This window comes from Achroia grisella, unplaced genomic scaffold, assembly GCF_030625045.1.
Source record: "Achroia grisella isolate CSIRO2021 unplaced genomic scaffold, CSIRO_AGI_Agris_v1 utg970, whole genome shotgun sequence".
NCBI lineage: Eukaryota > Metazoa > Arthropoda > Insecta > Lepidoptera > Pyralidae > Achroia > Achroia grisella.
In genome coordinates this window covers 622236-637439 of record NW_026713076.1, presented here as the reverse complement: position 1 = coordinate 637439, position 15204 = coordinate 622236, and the positions used below count along the sequence as shown (strand labels likewise).

The following is a 15204-nucleotide window of genomic DNA, read 5'->3' as shown; positions in this document are numbered from 1 at the left end:
TACCTGGTTGTGTCTGTGCAAGTACTCAGTGTTGGCAAGAGCTGAACAACCCGAAAGCACATGTCTGAGTGACTCTCCAAAATGGCGACTGTTTCGTATTATTATTATTATTATACTGTGGCCTCAAAAATGTTATAAAACAGACTCGTTGGTATTTTGAATAAAATGACATGTATGAGAACACGTTATAAATATTTAATGTAGGAGACATAATGATCATAATTTGACCTTCGCCAGGCAAATGTTTTGATTGGTGAATCACCATCGCATAATTATATATATAAATATAATTTTAGTATGTTTGTTTTAATTAATCACTCCATTTATACCAACTTTAAAATTAGTGGCTTCTGAAAACAAAAAGTCAAGCGCATTTGGAATATTACGGCCGTCATTGTAATAATCATCTAGAGAATAATAAACACTTCATTACATAGTGTAAAACAGAGTCGCTGTCGCTGTCTGTCCGTCCCTATGTATGCTTAAATCTTTAAAGCTACGCAACGGATTTTGAGGCGTTTTTTTATAGATTCAAGAGGATGGTTTATATATATAATACATGTACACCCGTGCGAAGCCGGGGCGAGTAGCTAGTGGTATATAAAGAAACAGTAAAAAAGTGTTATATCAGTACTATTATTGGAGTTACCAACTAGAGATGAGACAATAAAAAAAATTTAAATATAACCTATTCTAAATCACAGCTCACTTCACGTTTATGTCAGAGATATAAATTACTAGTTGACCCGAGCAACTACGTCTGTCTTTCTTTTCTCCACCTTTTACAATATTTTTCATCGCAGTTCCGCTCCTATTGGTCATAGCGTAATGTTATATAGCTTAAAGTCTTCCTCGATAAATGGACTATCCAACATAAAAAGAATTTTTCAATTCGAACCAGTAGTTCCTGAGATTAGTGCGTTCAAACAAACAAACTTTTCAGCTTTATAATGTTCTGTGGTGTAGATTAAGATTGCGTCATGACCCAGTGTGTTGCCACCCCGTCTAATACTGAAAGGTCGTGAGTTCAAATTCGGACTGTGCCACAATCGTAAGTCAATTTATATTTATGGCTGACATTTATATGATTGAAAATTGAATCGAAATCTAAAAATGTCGGTCAAAGCAATCATTTCTCTCATTTGGTGCAGTTCATTTGTCGAAACTTTCTTTAATCTGATCCTATATTTAAAAGTAATAAAGTCGCTGTCGCTGTCTGTCCGGGACGGACTTTATATTATACTATGTAACGATAGGCAGAACAACTGCCAGATGGTCTGATGATATCAGGAAGACAGCAGGACCGACCTGGACAAGTCAAGACACAGACAGACTGAAGTAGAAAATTATGCAAGAGGCATACGTCCAGCAGTGGACAAATATATGCTGAAAGAAGAAGAAAGATGTAATGATAAAATAAAGTCACTTCCGTTGTATGTTCGCTTAGACCTTTTAAACTACTTACTACTACAAACAGACACACCAATTTTATTTATATGTATAGATGGAGTATAGATTTTGACTTCATAAAACTTCCATAGTTATATCTCCAGCCAACACGAACAAACAAACAGGCAAAAACCTAGTTACAGTTGCATTACATGTAAAGATGATTTGAATATGGTAATCTTGAGACAAAGTAGGTGACCGTGCCGGGTACACGGCCGGCTGTCGGTCGGTGCACTGTGCCATAACTTCCCACATTGCAAGCTGCGGATGCTGTGTTGACAGTGATCTGCCGATAAGACACTCCTCTTAATGCGATGTACGGGCCGAGCAGCCGCGCTGTGTCGCCTTATGGTATGTAGCTGGCTGAAACCCGAGCACCTGTTTCGAAAACTAGTTTTAATTGTATATTTTCAACCGGGTCTTAACACGGATAAAACCTGTATGGAATTTTTTGTAATAAGTTTAGTAGTATCAGTCAACAAGTGTACGGATATTGTGATTCTTCGTTTTCGGCTTTTAACAATAAATTGTTAGTTAAACAATAAATATATTGTCTAAATATATATAACTCAAAGGTGACTGACATAGTGATATTGAAATTTGTCATGCAGGTAGATTATGACGTAGGCATCCGCTAAGAAAGGATTTTGAACAATAAATTGTGAAAGTTTGTTAAACTACAATTTTAAACTTGAGACTTCATGCATAAATCTACTATGACATAGGCATCCCCTAAGAAAGGACTTTGATAAATTCCACCCCTGAGGGGATAAATTAACGCGAGCGAAGCCGCGGACAAAAAGCTAGTTGTGTATATAAAGAAAGTTTAAAAATAACAGTATTTTTTTTATATAGTCTGTTAGTTTCTAAATCGGTTACTAGATGCCGTTGTGCCTTTTTCTTATGATGCAGTTTTTCTTGAACTGAAATCTGATGCAAAGACTTTGGTCTTAACAATATTTATTGTCCTTTATCTGCGTCTTTTTATTTTATTAATTCATATTGATTAACTGTGTAACTATATATTTTATGGTAATCAAGTTCATAAAAACATAAATGTGTGTGAAAGTATTCTTCCAAAATTTGCCATCAATTTCTCAATTGTACACTAAATTGCATTTTATTTTAGAGAAATAATGTTAAATTCCACACGGACGAAGTCGCGTGTACAGCTAGTATATAATAAATAAATAAATTCAATTGTATTCGTCTGCCAGCTACATACAGTTGTGCGTCCGAGTGAGTCACTTGCGGAATGCTGTCCGTCCGGCGGCCGGCCTGCCCCCCCTCCTCCTTCCCCCTCACGCCCCGCTCTCGCCACCCCTGATGGCCCAACTAGCGGATATGGGAATTGCATGATATACATAGGTTGTCTAGCATTTGCTATTATTGATACCTCATAGCGTTTTAGACGTAATGGCAAATTTTTGAGGCGAGAGTTTTTTTGACCATTTGACTAAATTTATTGTCTCGTCATGGAACAGTAACTGTTTTAGGGTTTTTTTGTGGTTAGGCCAGTGGTTTAGCGGTTTAGCATACTGCTTTACTTGCGATGCTAGCAGGTTCGATTTATTCAACATTTATATTCATGAGTACGATTGTTTCTATTTATTTATGACTATCTGTACTTGCGACTTCGCCCGCGTGTAATTTAACTTTATTTTTCTACAATAAAAGTAGCCTACTCCTTATTACATTAGCTACCTGCCAAAAAAAGTCTCATCAAAATCGGTCCAACCATTTCAGAGATTAGCCGGAACAAACAGACAGACAAAAATTGTAATAAATGTTATTTTGGTATATGTACCGTATTTCCATTCATATGCATGTAGTAAAAAACGGTTATTTCAATATTACAAAATATTTAAAAATAAATTTATAAAATTCAAATTTGGAACGACACGCAAGGAACATCGATGTTCCAAATCATCATTTTATATATTTAAAAATAAACTTATAAAATTCAAAGTTGTAACGACACGCATGGAACGTCGATGTTACAAATAGTCAAATATAAATATATTTAAGAATGTAATTATAAAATTCAAATTTGGAACGTCACGAATGGAACGTTGTTTTATTTAAATTTATATACATTTTACTCTTCTCGAACATTCCGTGGCGTCACTATTAAAATCAGTATACATTTTAAATATTTTTTATTTCAGTAACACAACAACTTAAATATTGCGTAAGGTTTTACAATAAAATACCAGAGTCTGTTATAAATCTGCCAGAAAAAAGATTTAAATGTCAAATAAAACAGTTTCTTTGCAATTCTTACTATAAAATTGATGAATTCCTTAACGATAGTTTTTATAGAAAAACTTTAAATCCATAGCACTGACAATATTATCTGATTACACTAATAATGAGTGCGTAGCGATTTCTATGTTGATTATCGCATGCCTCTTACTTGTTATACTGTAATTATTTATATAAAAAAACATCTATTAAAAAGAGCAACACACAAGTTTCTTGCTCGTTCTTCTTGTGATGAATCTGCATTCCGAATGAGTGGTAGAATCAAAATATGACTATTCAAAAGTGTTTGTAATGAGTTTATTTGAATAAAGATTATTTCTATTTCTATTTCTATTGCAATATTCCTCCAGCAAACAGTCAATTCCATTTCACCTTTTTGCCATCACAATTATTTGAAAACCTTCCTGCCATTGCGGATGTCTTTCAAGAACACGCTAAATTTATGTCGCTGAGGTCGTGTCATGGTCACATACTATGAATTCACGTTTTAATATATATGTAAATAGATATATTTATTCAAATAAATTTAACAGAATAAAAGCATCCTGGAATAGTTATAGTTTTTTAATTATTCCGCTCATTCAGACTGCAGATTCTAGTACAATTACATTTGTATTCATGAGTATGATTGTTTGTATCGGTCTGGGTGTTTTCTATAACATATATTTATTTACCAAAAAAATGTATCCATGTATTTATATCAGTTGTCTAGTACTCATAACACAAGCTCTGCTTAGCTTGGGACTAGATGGCGCTGTGTGAATTGTCCTGAGATATTATTATATTATTATTATTACACATATTTTAATCAGCGCTGTATATATAAGTATATAACGTAATATATAAAATTCTCGTGTCACAATGTTAGTTACCATACTCCTCCAAAACGGCTTGACCGATTTTTATGAAGTTTTATTTGCATATTCAGTAGTTCTGAGTATCGGCTACTATCTATTTTTCATACCCCTAAGTGAAAAGGGTGACCCCTAACATTATTTTTATATTTTTGGACATATTTTTTATAATGTGGCATTAAAATACACTCAATACTAAATTTACACCCATCTTTCACCAACCCCTATTTTTTTAATAGCGATTTTAATTTATAACGCTAACCTTCGTTTGCGGGGTTAGTTAGTGTTAATATATGTATATGTACAGCCTATGTCAAACTAGGTATCTATAAAACAGTCAATGAATTTCTGAAATAAGTACAGTGATTCCAAAGTTTCCCCGCGACTGAATCCTCTCTCTCTCTCTCTCTCTACAATATTAGTATCAATTAAAGTATTGGATTCGTCAAGAAAAGTTAAATACATGTATATATATTAACGTATACATTTATACATGTACATCTTTTTTTTTCGCACTACTCTAATGGCCGCAACTGACCATTATAGCTTCACCGGACGATAGAGGGAGAGTGCAGACGACACTGTAAACTCACGGAGGGACTTATGGAGCGGCTGAAAGCTAACTCCCGCCTGACGGATACGACTTTAATCAGAGGGCACCACTGAGGGTTCGAACCTTAGCCGTCGTAATTTCGACCCCCGTTTGAATTGGACGGTGAATCGATCGGAGGGGGGTCCACATTTCATGTTGTTCTTTATATATATATTTGTATTTTATATTTTGACGTTCTGTTTTTATATTCCGTTTGGTTTCTTATGCCATATTCATGGTCTGACATTATTGATAGCGAGCTGATTACACATATTTTACCTCACCTAGGAACGTGTCTCATTTTAAACCAACCTTAATACAGTCCGCAACAAATGTTATCAGGTATTTTATGTTGCAGTTTCATTAAGGACAATCATAAAGTACCTAATCATCATCGCAGTCCGGAAGACGTCCACTGCTGGACATAGGGCTCCCCCAAAGATCTCCACGACGATCGGTCCTGCGCTACTGGCATACAAGGCCTTCCAGCGATCTTGACCAGATCGTCGGTCCACCTTGCTGGTGGCTTCCCCACGCTGCGTCTTCCGGTCCGTGGTCGCCACTCGAGGACTTTACTGCCCCAACGGCCATCTGTTCTACAAGCTATGTGCCCTGCCCATTGCCACTATAGAGTCGCAATTCTTCGGGCTATGTCGGTCACTCTGGTTCTGCGGATTTCCTTATTTCTGATTCGATCACGCAGAGTAACTCCGAGCATAGCCCTCTCCATTGCCCTCTGAGTGACTCTGAGCTTGTTCATGAGGCCCATAGTTAGCGACCACGTCTCTGTGCCGTAAGTCATCACTAGCAACACACGTTGGTCGTAAACCTTCGTCTTGAAGTACCTAATAAACAGACCATAACTTATTTACTCATCAATTTGTCCAAGAGATTGTGTGGATGAGGAAAAGATTTTATATTTCCCTTTACTTTAATGGGGCCGCACGTGACACGTGGCTGAATCGATTTGTTAGCAGCGTTTTTTTTCCTTAACGACGCAACCTGAAGATGCAAACAATGACGATCAAGGTGTAACTGGCTATCTTTGCAGGATAGAATAGAATAGAATAGAAAAACATTTATTCAAATAAACTTAATTTAGTAATTTACTACTGTAAATGACTAAATTAAGTAAAATAAATAAATAGACTAAAGTAGGTAGAATTTATCAAACTCCTTTCTTAGAAGATGCCTACGCCTTAGTAGATTCATGCATGCAAAGTCTCAGCCCAATCGGTTTAAAATTGACAAAGTGTCATACAAACTTTCATCCCTTATTTTATCCCCTTGGAAGTAGAATTAATCAAAATCCTTTCTTAGCGGATGTCTACGTCATAACATCTACCTGCATGCCAAATTTCAGCCCGATCCGATCAGTGATTTGAGCTATGCGTTGATAGATCACTACGTCAGTCACCTTTGAGTTATATATATTTAGATTCTTTACCCTAATTTACCCTAATTCTATCATATATCTTACAGTATCCTAACTTGACACAAAGGACCGTTTTAACCCTAAATCCCTAACATATAGGTCCATATCCTAAATTGAAGCAACGAAACTTCAATATTGTAATCCACTGGATTTTATGTTCATGTAAGGAGCCAGTTCAAATGTAACTTTATTACAACAAATCTAATTTCATTTATATGTATAGGTAGCTCCTTACATGAACACAACATTGTAAGTTATTATTTCATAGAAACCTTTCAGACGGAAGGGCACAATTCAACAAACAGTATATAAAAATTCAACAAATTACCCAATGATACCAGGGCTGTACCTGCTCATTATTTTTATTGTACTACCAAAGAATACGCCATCTAAACTGAACACGTAGAACATAACTTGGGTCCTACACTTGAAACGGTTGCCATTTCAACTGACATATGAACATAATTTCACAATAATGGATACCTCTGGGTCCTCTGCAAACAGAGCCGAGCAATTTACGTTTAGAGCACATTCATCTTGGGAGCCGCTCGTATATTCAAGGCTTTTAGAAATTACTAACCACACGCTGTATTACAAAGCTCATACTTGTTTCTAAAAGCTTCAGGACTTACAATTTTTGTCTGTCTGTCTGTCTGGTCCGACTAATTTCTGAAATGGCGGTACGGATATTGACGGGACTTTTTTTGGCAGGTAGCTAAGGCTATTTAAAGGCTATTTTTATTTTAGAAAAATAAAGTTAATTTCTACACAGACGAAGTTGCGTGTACAGCTAGCAATATATGTAGATATTTAGATAATTTGTATGTTTTTAGTCCACTCTTGTCAAATATTGCTATTTAGTATATAAAACGACGCTTCGTTCCTTGGAATAATTAAATAAATGCTAAACTAGACAATTTACAGCGCCATCTAGTCTTAAACTAAGCAGAGTTTGTTTTATGGGTACTAAACAACTGATAGATGCATTTAAATACATAAATAATATATATAGAAAGTACCCACACCTATATAAACAATAATACTCGGTACTGTAAATGTATCGTGCGAGAAATTGAATCCACGACCTTCGGAAGTAAGGCGGTGTGCTAAATCGCTATACCACCACCATCCGCCAGGAACTAAAATACCATCCTGATCATCTGGATGAATGGCGGTCCTCCACATTGCGGTTTTCTAGAAACTTTTTGCCACGCACAACCACATTGTGAAATCACCTTCCAACAATGGTATTTCCGATACGATATTGAAACCTTCAAGAAAAGAGCTTATTCCTTTTTAAAAGGCCGACAACGCGTTTGCAATTCCCCTGTTGTTCCGGGTGCTCATAGTCGAGGGTAATCACTTACCATCAGGTAAGCCGCATGCTCATGTATCCCCTGTGTTAAAAAAAAAGATCAAGATTTCAGTAGTCTATATATAATCCATAAAATTAATAAAATCCACGAAGAAAACGTTTCCAGTATTTCTTCGACGATTGGATAAATGGAAAAAGCTGCCTAATTTCATAGAGTAGCTAGTCACGCTCTAGAGGCAATATCAATAGTGGCTTACAATACGTAATGGGAGAAACGTGTTTTTCCTTATTTCTCGTTATCGCACGGCACTACATTATTGTTCTGTTTTGCGCCTCTCTGCGCTATTATGATATTTATTCATTCTAGCTACATTACCTAAATTCGAACTACCGGAATTCGTTGGAAGTATTGTAAAATGGAATACATTCCGAACAATTCTCGGCATGTCGATATAATTATTTTGATACGGCACGCTTTGTTGTATAGATAATGTGTATATGCTAACAAAGCAATTTGCGATCATTTATTTATGCTTAATATATCACATATTAAGCATAAATATATGATCGCAATATATAGAACGATTTAATGAGGATGTTATTAATATTATAAACACTAAAGTTTGTGAGTATAGATAAATGTTTGTTGCTCTTTCACGCAAAAACTACTCAACGGATTTTCATGAAACTTTACAGTAATATAGCTTATACAATAGAATAACATATAGACTATAAATTTCACGCGAGTGAACCCGTGGGTATAGCTAGTATAAAATAAATTAACTAATGGAACTTTAATTTAGGAGTTTGTGTGTTGTTCAGTGACCCGTTTATTTAGATACATGTGGGTGTTACCCTGGTATTAAACTTAAGTGTCATTACATGTAATAGCGAGGCCCTAAATTCGATAAGGTTGTTATAAGTTTGATATTATAGGTCATTTTCTATTTTGGCAACATGTAACTTTTCATAATACACTCAAATTTAATAATGCAAGTTTCTTACAAGTTTTAGTTAAGTTTTTCTTGTGATGAGACAGCTTTCAGAATGAGCGGTAGATTAAAAATAAATTCATAATACTATGACTATTCAAATGTGCTTAAATTTAAATTTATTTGAACAAATAGTTTTCTATTCCATTCTATTTAATATTTACGGAGGAAGGGAGAAGAAGTAGGTCAAAGAATTCTAATTACTATAGAATTACAACTATACATTTATAAAGGCAAATGGTAATTGTAAGAAAGGATCCATATCTAAATATATATAACTCAAAGGTGACTGACATAGTGATCTATCAACGCATAGCCCAAACCATTGGACGGATCGGGCTGAAATTTGGCATGCAGATACATGTTATGACGTAGGCATTGTATAAATCATAGTTGAAAATTTGTGGAGATAAATAAAACGCCATGATGGAATTTTCACATCTCTAACAATATTTTTTATTCGTAAAACAAATGAATGCGAAGCGCGTTCGAAATTTAAAATAAATACAAAGAAGTTTTTATGTCTCGTACATAAAGCTCCCAAACAAACAAATGTTAAGAAACAACATTACATAATATAATGTTTTATAAAAATCTTATTAATAAATCAAAGTAATATCGTTTAAGTAAAGTATAGTCTACACACTAAAGAAATTAATAACTGTTTTGTTAAGACATGTTAAAAATACTAATGTTCAAATCTATTCCTAGCTCAGTAATTCATTTCTTAAAACTATTATAGAATGTATAAATATATCCGATAACATATTGCAGTTTAATAAAAATAAAACATTTATTGGAATTGTTAACAAATTACTAGTACACGAATCTTTAAATAAAATAATGTATATATGTTTACTACAGGTCTTTGATATATAAACTTTTGAATGATGATAATGCATAGTTTTAATAGATATAAATTCAGATTCCCTATGTGATGACCTGTACCACCGGAGGCTAGTATCTCTTAATATGTGAGGATCTACCATACACAACAAATATTTTGAAGTAATCGATTTAATAACAACAGAATGACAAGTACTGGAACGAGTTAAATCATCTTGTTTATTATATACAAATACACTCAAACTTGTAAGATTAATTGTTTTCATCCTAGATGAAGTAATTTGCGAATCACTAAATAACAATAAAACTAAATAACAATTTAATAAAAGAAAAAGTAACCTAACTGAAAGCTGAGAATGAATTATAAGCTTATTCTTTAACAAAACTATACAAAATGTTATAAAAATCAAATTTACAACAATAATATAATTTTTTATACGTACAATGGTAATATATACAATAACCAAATGCATTGAGACTTGTATTATAGAATCCCACTAATTGAATTGTAGGTGAATCTTTTAAATATAAATCACGCTTGACACGTGGTACATGTAGCTCTAGGTGTACAAACAAATGATCATAGAGTAAAGAACTTAGACATCTAGTCCTGCCACTATATATCAATATTATAATATTTTTATTTTTCCTTATAATAGGATAATATGGCATATTAAGTAAATTTACAGACAGATTACCTAAATTACAAAATAAGGCATATTGTGAATCTAAATAATTGTTACTACATTTTGTATATTCATTTTTACAATATATATCATTAGGAAAACGTTTATTTAATAACAAATTCATTCTTTGCATAATTCTTGTAAACAAATAATATACTTCAAGTTCACTTACAAATTTGACATTCCGATACATTTTAAACTTATTATTTAAAATAACACCATTGTGTTGATGTACTTTTTTCAGTAAATGAATGTTTTGTTGTTGCTATATCATTGGGAATGGAAATATCTACATTCGAAAGTTTTTCTGAAATATTATTTACTGATTGATTTGCGAGTATATGCATAGAATGAGTATAATTGCTCACAGATTTGCTGTGAATTTTCCCCGAAACAATATAACCGAAAGATGTATTCTGTAATACGCATCTCCCTGGCCCTAATTTCATCTTGCCGGGAAGCAAAACATCAAAAAATATGTCCGCGGCTAATAATAAAGAGATAGGACCTGGAACGTTAAACGTGGTATCAGCCAGTATTACATTATTAGGAATTTTAATGTTACACGAATCAATCTTATGTTGGGGAATAGGTAAAGTAATATTATTTACAACAGAACAATTTACGGAAGTAGAATAACTCGTGTTTAAAGAACTTATATTAATATTTACGCCATCTTTGACCTGCTGCGCCTGTTGACCTATTGTCACGATATTAAATTCATTTTTAAACGATGTAAGACCTAATTCTTTGACAAGGTTACGAGTAACAAACGAAGTTTGACTACCACTGTCCATTAATGCGCGAACCTTACGAAAACTGCCATCACTAGCCTGTACATTGACTATGATAGTAGGTAACAAGATACTTGTATTTACAACAGTGCTACTGCAAGCAGTGCTGACAGAAGTAGTTGGTGTCTGTGTATCCTCTTCATAATGAAGAAGAGAATTATGACTTTTGCTACCACAATGAGAACATTTAAATTGAAAATTACATTTTTCTTCATATGCTTATTAAGACATATCATACATAAATTATGTTTATTTACAAAGCTTAGTCGGTTGTCTACAGACTCCAACTTAAAACTAGAACATTTATATAATCGATGATCAGTAGCGGAACAAAATAAACAATTATATAATACAGGTTTAGTATTTGCAAAATTAGTAAACCTCATCTTACCCAAATGAATTTTGTTACCATTCTCGACCTTATTACTCTCTTCAAAACTGCAAGCGCGGCGCTCTAAAAACTTCAATAAGTCATCTAAAGTAGGAAGCTTGCCCTGATCACGTTCTGCAAAATATGCGCGACAAGTATACTGGTCCAACTTGCGTGAAATAATGGACACAAGAATCATATCCCATGCGCTAACGGGTTGTCCCAAGCTGTCGAGGGCGCCGACGTTCTGCCGCACGACGGACACCAGCTCCCGTAGGTTGGCTGCTGTGCCTCGTGTGAGAGGTGGTATGTCGAATATATGATATATATGACTTGTAATTAAAATATATTTATTACTGTATCTATCTTCTAATAGTTCCAAAGCTTTTGAATATGATTCGTTAATGAGCGGAAGACCATCAATCAGACTAAGAGCATCGCCGAAGAGATATTTTCGTAAATAAAATAGTTTCTGAATATTTGTAAGATCACAGTCGTTATCAATAATTGCTCTGAACATATCAATGAATGTTTTATATTTACATATATCTTTTCCATCATAAGAAGGAATCTCCAAAACCGGCAATTTATTTTTTATGGATTTAGGCATATTGTCAATGGATTCACAGCGGGTAGACTTTAATTTCAAATTATTAATTATAGACTTTATGCGTGATAAAACATTTAAATATAATTCTTCGGTATCGTTGAATAAATCACTTTCATCTGTCCCTTGAAGAAGGCAAATTTGTTCTTGCAAGCTATCATATTTACTATAAGCCATATTAATTTGTTCAATTCTCACCTCCAAATCCATAATGTCTTCATATTTACATTCTTCAATATAATTAGCAACTCTCGTTATCTTACCCTTATAATATGCTCTCGACCGCTTCAACTTTTCAATATTATCTTCTTTAGTCTCCATTTTTAACAAAAATAATAATATATATTTTCCAACAAGATGCCCGTGTTATAGACACAATCAAATATAACTTTGATTTGAGGCGAATTAAATGTGAAAACAATGGACTATACCGTAAATTGTTATATTGCCCTGGTTTTAATATTATTAATAAGTCGAAGGACCATTAACTATGTATAAATCATAGTTGAAAATTTGTGGAGATAAATAAAACGCCATGATGGAATTTTCACATCTCTAACAATATTTTTTATTCGTAAAACAAATGAATGCGAAGCGCGTTCGAAATTTAAAATATATACAAAGAAGTTTTTATGTCTCGTACAGGCATCCGCTAAGAAAGGATTTTGATTAATTCTACCCTCAAGGGGATAAAATAGGGGATAAAAGTTTGTCAATTTTAAAACGATCGGGCCGAGACTTTGCATGCATAAAGGTACTATGATGTAGGCATCCCCTAAGAAAGTATTTTGATAAATTCCACCCCTAAATTAACGTGAATGAAGCCGCGGGCAAAAGCTAGTTGACATTATAAATTCGGAGTCGTCTGTACGTTTTCTTTGAAAGGTTCCCTTAAAACTAAACCCGGTTCACAAGCCCCAGGAAATGCTTGGAGTTTCTCTCTCGGCGGCACGATGGATCGTGGCGTACGGTGAATCTATGGAATGCTAGAAATTCCTCTCTCTCTCAACTAAAAATGGCTGTTAGTTGAGCAAATGTTACATTAAAATTGATCGCTCCTCATTAGCCACCAGTGGAGACCTGAAACCAGTTTTTTTTATGGATGACTAAGATTATGTTATTCAAATTACTTTAAATTTCAACAATGTCGCTTAATAATTGCAAGGTTTTGGTTGTTTAAGTGCAAATCCATGTATTTTGGCGCGGTTTGTTTAACAGATTTTGTTGTTCAATATAGACAGCCTCGGCGGTCTAGTGGTTTAGGACACCGCTTTACTATCCGATGGTCGTGGGTTCGATTCCTCGCAGGGTACAAACATTTGTATTCATGAGTATGATTGTTTGTATCGGTCTGGGTGTTTTCTATGTATAATATGTATTTATTTACAAAAAAAAATGTATCCATGTATTTATATCAGTTGTCTAGTACCCATAACACAAGCTCTGCTAGATGGCGCTGTGTTAATTGTCCTGAAATATTATTATTATTCTTTTTTTATATAGAATGTAATTGGTATTGCTTACTACCTCGGTCCAGTAGACCCTGATAGATAGTGAAACCAGTAATTTTAAGTACACTCTCTTCAATATTTGTTTTTTCATGCTCATACAATGCATGCATGTTAAAAGATATATATAGTATGGTATAGAACAAGTCGAGAAATTCAAAGATTTGTAATTTGTAATACATCCGTGCGAAGACAATGCGGCTTACTAGTGGTTTATAAAAAATTGTTACGTATTTCGAACACTCAATATCGTTGGATGGAAAATATCTATCGTTTTAATAAATAAGTTTTCTTTTCATTCAAATTTCTATCTAATATTTTTTTTTATACTACTATGGTGGCAAAGAATCATATCCCTATCTGATGGTAAATGGTTACTGTAGCCTATGGACGCCGGAAGCACCAGGGGTATCACGTGCGCGTTGCCGACCCTTAAGAAACCTTAATATCCCCTTCTTGAAAACCCCATGCTGTAGTCTAGTGAGAAAACCTCGGCAGGAAGTTCATTCCACAATCTAAGTGTACGCGGGAGGAAGCTCCTCTAATATTTACTGTATTGTAATGAAATAAAGCTCTTTTTTGTTTATCTATTATGATTAATATCTAAAATTAGAAAAACAGCTCGCTGTTTCGCTTGTTAAATTACACAATGGATTTATTTTATATCTTAATATTAACTGACAGAGAAACACATTTTTATATACAGTACGCCTTTACTCATGCATCCTTACTTACCTGTTCTTTATCTTTGGCTCTGAGCCGTTTAAATGTTTAACTTTATTATTTTTAAATAACCAATTTAAATATTTCAAAGAAATAACGAAAAGGTTAGTCGACATCACAGAAGACTGAAGAGCTGGCAGCTACCTTGGACAAAGAATTAGTCTAGCTATTCAAAGAGGGAACGCTGCCAGTATCTTCGGAACGTTGCCTAAAGGGACCCCTTTTAATAATATATTTTAGTCATCATATTATATATTTTTTTAAGCTTTTTAATTTTAGGTTCTTAGTTGTACAATTAGGTTATGTAAATACCAGTAATCAATTTTAAAATATATATTTATATTTAAATATGACTTTAATATTAAATATCAATTCATGAGGTATCTGTAATTGGCTTTACCAACTATATAATACTATATATTGTCTATAAATTGTATAAGCTCTTGATTACCTAAAATAAATAAATATATGTTTTTAATAGCAAATGAAAAGAGAGACGTTGGGAGGCCTTTGCTTCGCTTTAAGGATGGCGTCAAACGCGACATGGCCACATTTCAAATAGACCACCGTGACTGGATGACCACGTGAATGGGAAAAGCTCATGGAGCTCATGGAGAGATCAAAAAAAATAATGGAGGGTCGAATTTTTGCGATGATGCCCAGCTTCAAATACTTGCTGACAAGAGAGGGAAGCCCCATCTAGGTGGTTCAGTACCGACTCTGCCTACATTGTTTGACTGTCAATATTTTCTCTTGTCGAGTCTATGG

At 34.0% G+C, this 15204-nt stretch overlaps 1 protein-coding gene across 1 annotated transcript in view; it reads left to right on the top strand.

The window, feature by feature from the left end:
* LOC131854111 (mucin-5AC) overlaps positions 1 to 15204 on the top strand; it is a 109426-nt gene that overhangs the window by 57325 nt on the left and 36897 nt on the right. The window lies entirely within an intron of this gene.